Here is a 7597-nt window from a genome sequence, read left to right as displayed (position 1 = left end):
TAAAATAAAATATATAACTTACCTGCAATTTTCCATAGCAACAAAAGCTTACTGTTTTTCTAACAAGAAGTTCCTAAATGTGTCTAATTGAATATGACTTAGCATGTTTGAGTTTATAATGGAAGTTATGCCCACACCTTCTTCTCTTCCCTCCTTTATCTAAGACTCTGGTTTTATCTTGGTCTAAAATAGATGGGAGCAAAACTAAGCTTAGCAAACATTTGGAGTGCAATAAAGCCAGTGTAACTTAAAGAAAGCAAATTATAATTTACAGATAATTTTCTACTTTATGCTTAAGTGCTTTATTGAGGGAAATTCTAATATTTTGCAAAATTTAAAATTAAAATTATACTTTTAAGAGATTTTGAAGTTTGAACAGTGCTACATGTAAGCCTTTTTTTTTTTTTAAGATTTATTTATTTATGCATACAGGAACTGGGATACAGGCCAGAGGTGGAGGGGGGTGAGAGAATTCACCAGCGACAGAGTGAGGAGCAGAACAGGCAGACTGACTGAAACACACTGCCGAGGGGAGCAGCGGGCGAGACAGGAGAGGTCTGCTGCACCATGTGGGTATCTCCCTGGCCAGGGATTGAACTCTTGGGGCAGTGGCTGTAGACAGCTTCATAGGTTGTGTCTCAACCCTTTGCACCACCAGGGAGGCCCCGTTAAGCCTTTTAAACTCAAGCAAATTTTCTGAAATTTAGTAAGTCATGTCATGCTGAGTTTCAAAGTTAGAAAGTGTGGATTTGATTCTACACATCCAGAACAATGAGTCTTAAATGACTGTAACTAACTTACACTTTTCATTTTTTAACTATTTCCCAAAATATATCCTCTTTTTCCTAAAGTAAAATATATCATTTTCCCTTACAAACCCCTTGTTTTTATCATGAAAGCGTCTATTAATGTAATAATTCTTGACCTTATACCACACTATTTTTTCTTTTAATTGTGTTCCTTTCTATTGAAGTGAGGTTGATTTACAACACTATATATGATTCAGAGGTATAGGTTCACACCTCTTCAGAACAACTTTTTGTAATGAATTCTGTAAGTAGATACACAATCTCCTCAAATCTTTCTTTATACTGGCTTTCTCACCTAAACAAAGTAAGATAGGATTTTTGTTCTAATATCAAGTAACTAGTCATTTATTCTGGAATACAGAAACATTTAATATGTCACCATACTTTAGTAAAATCTTGTTACTCTTGTAAATCTAAAAATAACAATAATAACCATAATAGTAATAATAATATTTATAATCATGATTCTATTTTCTATGTTCCTGAACTTATATTACCAACCCAGAGAAAGTTTATTTCCATTAGATAACTCTAGACACTACTTTTGTTCTAAGTAATCTATAGGTGATGTGGGGGCAAGAAAAATCCCAATTTTATAGGCCATAATTACTCTTATCACAGACTTGTTAAAATTTATACAAAATTTTATAATACATAATTAGTAAACTTTTCAGTGTTTTATTAGGTTTTAGATTGCCAATATACAAATGGTTTAAATGTGGAATTAAAAAAAATTTATTGAAATGATTAACAGCAAAATTCTGTTATAAACTCACATATTATATGAATATAAACACAAATCATAAAAATTCTTCCAAAATGTATTTACTTTTTAAAATCATTTTATTTCACAAGTCACTGAAAAGATAGGTAATCTTGCTGCCCTTATAGTGCACCCATTGCCTGATATATTTTACTGCATTATACCTGAAATTGGCAGATTTTTTTCGTTAAATTGATTAGTCATTTCAATTTCATATGGCTTCAGGCAGAGAACCTTGACCTCATCAAAGACTTAAGAGTGTGGCTAGAGACTATACTATGAAGACACACACCATGATTAACGGATAACTTGGGCCTCTCCAAAACAGTGACGTTTGTCCTAATTACTATGATAAGGATATAGAACTGCTACCCTGACTTCATGTAGGAAAGTTTAGTTTGAAATACAAGGTTAGGCCAGAGTCAGAGGAAAGTTGTAGTGAGACCTGTCACCTCAAGGACTCTGCAGACCCTCAAGATGCCGCTGAATGCCAGCATGTTCTCAGCCACGCTTCCTGCATGGGTATATCTGTCAGACGGCCTCTTTGTTACTTACCACCAAGTCGTGTTGCTCTTATTAATATTCCCTAACCAGCTTGGGCAAATTATCACTGACATATGTCTGGGGTAGTTGAGCATTGTCATTTTCTCCTCACAATGGGATTATTTTTTGGTGCCAAAAGAAGTTTTGCAGTTGAGTTTTGTTGTGTTAGGAGAGAAGAAAAGGGGACTACTGGTAAACTATAAGAGTTTGTTCCATGGGAATTCTGTCTCAAAGGTATACTTTCCAAAAACAATGCAGTTGAGAATTGTAGAATTTTTAAAAAGAAAGGGACATTCACAATTTTCTAGTCCAAGTCTTTCACTTATCAACATAAACTGAAGCCCCGAAGGTCAAGTAACTTATTGAAGGTCACATAATTTATTACCAAGACAGCTTTTAAAATAGTTTTTTTTAACCAGAATTTTTAAATGCAAGTTTTCCATTTAAATTGTTGCATATATCTTACTGCCTCAATTTTCTTTCTTTTTAAAACATGGAAATTGAATACAATGTTATGAGTAAAAACGAGTTATATTTTCTCATTTATTTTTAAGCTAGAAAGAAAAATCAAATGTAGAACAAATAATATGGGCTTCTCAAAGGAATAGATACTACAGATTTGGGCCCTAATTCTGCTCTGGACCCCAGAATATTTGGTTTCCTCAATCTTAATTGGATAAAGAAATATCTTGGAAGTTTATGTTTTTGTTTTCAGAAAAGGAACATTTGACAATATAAAAAAAAACTTTCATTTGGGGTAAGAGATTCTTTTCTTTCAAATAAGAAGTTTGTTTTAATAATTTATAAATCATTCAGACATAAAGAATGAGTACCATATAAACTGTTACTGCCTTAAAATGAGAAGCTGGGGCACAAGAGGGGAAGATGTGATAAATCTTAAAAAGTCAAATAACAAGTTCCTTCTGGCTAAAGAGTAAGACAAGGGAAACCACTCAACCTCAGATTGGGCAATCTCTAAAGATAAAGTGACAACTTCATTGATGAAGACCCACAATGTGCTCCTGAACCTTCAAGGGCACCCCTGCAAGTGAAAGAGAAAGTGAACAACACATTGAGCACAATATGCAATTGCATTCAGATCTCAGGAAAGGCTATAGAAATGAATTTTTGAGCAGTCTACAATTTAATTTTAATGAGTCTACATTTCAGCTCCGTGCATTCTCGACACCCTCTATCTACAGCTCAAACCCACGTAGCATCTGTCAGCCATGCTCATGAATTTCTGATGTCCCAGACGAGTGCCTCTGCCTCTGATCTCAGCTTGATCAGGGTTAACCATATCTGGAAGACTCTGGAAGAAGTTGAGGTGAGGTCATTTGTTGGACTGGAAACCAGGAGCTGTGGGAAATCCAGACACAAAACCGTTCAGATGGGAATGGTGGCAAAGGAACCAGATCCCAAAGGTACCAGCTCCCAGATGCTGTTCATGAACTAAGAATTAGGATCTCTTCTCTCCTCTCCACCAAACCCCATAGTTTGGAAAGAATGAACATGTCATCCCAAACCCCACTCCCCAGTAAATTTCACTAGCTGTCTCATCATCCAGTGAGGGTGAGTCACTAATTAATTAATCGATGCAACGATGCAGGCATAATTGTAAACCACTCTGTTGACATAAAGAAGTGCTTTGCCTTCAATTATTGGTAGAAAATGGCCATCTTGGAGTTTGAGCACCTAACTTTAAGGAAAAACTAGAAAAGAATAGTTCCCCCCACCATGCACAGCACTCCCAACCCATTCTACCGAAAAATCCCACACTCTATGGGTTTTGCTTTTAATTTAAAATTTTGTTATTTTAAACTAGATCCGAAAGAAGGAAGTTGGCATTCTTTTCTGAGGGGTCCGAGAAATGCCACAGCAATGCGTTTGAGGAAGGTTAAAAAAAAAGGAAAATAGGATCGCTTTCAGTTTGTTTTTGAATCAATACCCGAAATAATGACCAGCAGCAAAAATCCACGGGTGCGTCAGCAAGCAGGGTGCCTCGCCCGGCAGCTTCATCCTTGCCCCGGAGCCGGTCAGCGCCTCCCCGCCGCAGCTGCAGGACTACAGCAGATAGATAATGTAGGACAGAACGACCAAGCCTATGATGGCAAAGAACATCAGGATGAAAATATCCAGCATTGCGGAGGCCTTGGCTGATGAGGCCTCTGGATTCCGGGGAAATGCGAGCCGGGAGCACGGAGGTGGCACTCAGCGCAGAGAAATGGCTCCCTCTTCCCTTCACGGTTCAGCCCTCCGTCCCCTCCCCCTCCCAGGTCCCGAGACTCAGGGATGCTGCAGCTCCATCAGCCTTTACCCCCCAGCCAACCAATCACAGAGCCCGGAGCCGGTAACCAGGGAACTGCCCGATTTAGACCAGGAGGATCTGAAGAGGCTCAATTTTCCCCCAGGAACCCAATCCCACCCCTCTGAATCTAAGTGAGTCTGCATGATATGGACGTGGGAGGAGATCCGCTCTCCAGCCAGAACCCCTAGGAATGGTCCTGATTGCCTGTCTTCCTTTTTCCTCTCACTCGTCCCTGGCAAATTATCTCAGAAAGATAATGGTTGGGAGTTGGGTGGACCGTGGGCAAGTTGTCAGTCTGGTTATAGAGGAACCCTAGGCAAAAGCTTGGTGCCAGTTGAGGTTGGCTCCTCTGGGGTGTAGTGCCTGCCTTGTATGAGATTCCTAGGCTGTGCCAGACATCCAGACATGGCACAGACGGTGTCATTTCAGCCTCCCCACATGCTGTCTATAGAGGAGGCTCAGTGGACTGGGAACTTCCTGATGTTCCATGGGACAGGGCTGGCACCAAGATTCAAAACTAAGCAAGCCTGTATGTCGGTGTCCAGCTCCAGCCCAGCCCACCCTGTGAGTCCGAAAGACCCTAGCCTACCTGCACTGCCCAGCCACCAGGCTGTTGCTCACTTCACCCCACCTACTGGGTGAGCATCAGCTGTCCCTTGTCCCTCCGCAGACTACTCCTTTGTCTCCCTGTGGCTACCACCACCTACTTGTTCTCTTACACGCACTTCAGAGAGCTCAGCACAGCATTCTGCCCAGAGAGTTAAGAGTTTCTAGAAATGCACTCACCTGGCATCTTCCAAGGGGAAAGGAGAAATAGATGTTTTATTTTTTAAGTTGGGTGGTGGGTGTTTAGTTACGTCTTGTGTTTTTATATCTCTTTATGTCTTGTTTCCTATTAAATTTATAAAATTCCTTGTGTAGCGTAAGGTAAAAAGTATCAGGCTTTTCTGCCCTCCCACCATTAGGATTGATGATGGATCCCTGGGGTCCTGAATGCATGCCTGATGGCAGACACCTGGAGTGGGGGGGGTGGGCATATGTAGGTGGGTACACCTGGGCTGAGAGACCGGGGCTTAAAAAGGCGGCGTCACGGGAAGCCAGCAGAGCAAGAGAGCAGAACAACAGAACAAAAGAGCGAAAGGAGCAGAGAAGCAAAGGCCACAACAGAAAGCCAGAGAGCCCGGACAGAGTGAAGATTCGCTGGGTGCTAGGAGGCCTGCCAGCCTCCCGGCCCCCCAGACGCCCCAGCCTGCCGTGTACCAGGTAAATCCCAATAAAAGTCCACAAAAGCCACCGAGGGCTTCAGGACTCCTCCTTGGCCCGTCTACTTGGGTGATGGAGACCCGGCATTGTGGCCTCCCACCGCTATGTTTGGTGTAAGTCGGCAAGATGATTCCATGCAGACGGTGTGGAGTCCTGTGAAGACCTCAGGAGGGACTGAGGAGTAGCAGACTGAGACTGGACAACGCTGGAGGTGTCATGGCAGCACAGGAGGTGGACAAGGTCCGGGAGCTGTGGGACAAGACCTTTCCTGGAGGAGGAGACGGCCTGCAAGGACCAGCCAACGACCCGAGGCAGCAGAATAGTCCATGAAGAAAGAGGACCATGATTCAGAGCTTGCCAGTGCTGACGCAAGGAAAAAAAAAAAACTGATGGACTTACGGAGGAACTTAGGCAGGTTATGTTTTGGGGGACCCTGGGGATGGATGGTGTTGTTTATAAACCCCAGGAGATAAAAATTAAGGCATGGCTGGTGGGCCTTGGTAGAAGAGCCCACGACTGGCTGAGGGAGGAAACCTCGCCAAGTTCTCTGCAGCCAGGCAGAGGAAAAGCCAACTTAGGCGAAAGCTGGTGCTGAGATTGGGAAGCCCTGAGCGGCTGTTAAACAGCCTAAATATGTTGAAGAATGCCAGTGAGTCTCTGAAAATCACCTGTGGGTGATGCACCGCTCATTTTTGAGTGAGGGTGAGGAGCTGAGGAACCCGTCATTGGGAACGTGTCTTGTGGCACCCACAGCCAAAGAGGGGACCCAAGAGAGGCCGCATGAAGAGCTGTATCCACAGATCCCCCACCCACGTGCATGTGCAGTGGGTTGGCCTGAGAGCAGGGGTCTGTGTGTCGCATTGGTGGCTATGGAAGCCGAGTGTTGGAATGACCGCAGACAGCAACCCTGAGGATTGGGCGATACCCCCAAAGTACAGAATCGCCAATCCAAGATTGAGCGCATCCTGGGGGTGGATGCGGTGTGGCTTGTGGCCGAGACCACATTTGGAGAAGGCCAGGAAGCCTGACGGCTCCTGGCATGTGACGGCAGATGTCTGAGTTGCTCCCCGCTTGCATGAGCAGTGCCTTCGGCAGCAGAAGTGGTAGATCATCTGCTGGTGCCAATAATCTTGTCTTTTGCCACTAGGTTGGTGACCTGCCCTGTGCTCATCCTGCTGCTACACCCTGTGACATTTTTGAGGCCTAGTACCTTTGGTTCTACCCCAAATAGTTCTAAGGAACTAAAGGATCTCAGGGTAAGTGCAATGGTAACCCCCTCCTCATGCTAGGCCTCAGGAACTTAGGTCACTTCTAAAAGGGGGTCTAGAAACTCCTCTGTTGGCCGGTGCCCAGGAGGCAGAGTATAGAGCTTTCTGTGGGCCCGGACACTTGGCACTGAATCCCTCCCAAGCAGACTACCTCCTCATATCTTCCCAAGTCCTCCCTAAGTTACTCAGAAAGTGAATGAAGCACAGCTTCTGGGGAGAAGGGGCTGAATTTCTGCAGACAAAGCAGGGAGAAGGCCAATAGGAGGCAAGATTCACCAGCTGAGTTCCTTCCACCAGGCCTGGGGCGGGGAGCAGGTGTGTGCTGTCTTTAATTATCCCGAGCTGCCTGACACTCCCTGCTCTGATCTGGCCCTGCTGACTCAGCAGCATCCTTCTCTGCACCATAAAAACTCACTTTGGAGAAAGCCCTTCCCCTCTGCACCCTGCTGCTATCCAGACATCAGAAGCCTTCGGAAGCCCCAGGAGGGAAGCATCTGCACAGGAGGCCAATGGCAGCATGAAGCTGGGGTGGAAGGGCCTGGATTCCTTCTCCGCTGCTGTCTCCCTTCCCAGCCCTGCAGAGCAAGAGGGGAGGTGGTTGGCTTTCTGGTCAGAGGTCAGGTCCAGGGAACCTGGAGCAAGG

The sequence above is a fragment of the Talpa occidentalis genome, unplaced genomic scaffold, assembly GCF_014898055.3.
Source record: "Talpa occidentalis isolate TD23 unplaced genomic scaffold, MPIMG_talOcc4v2.1 talOcc4.7, whole genome shotgun sequence".
Classification (NCBI taxonomy): Eukaryota; Metazoa; Chordata; class Mammalia; order Eulipotyphla; family Talpidae; genus Talpa; species Talpa occidentalis.
The sequence above is the reverse complement of the archived record's forward strand: the minus strand, read 5'-3'. Positions refer to the sequence as shown.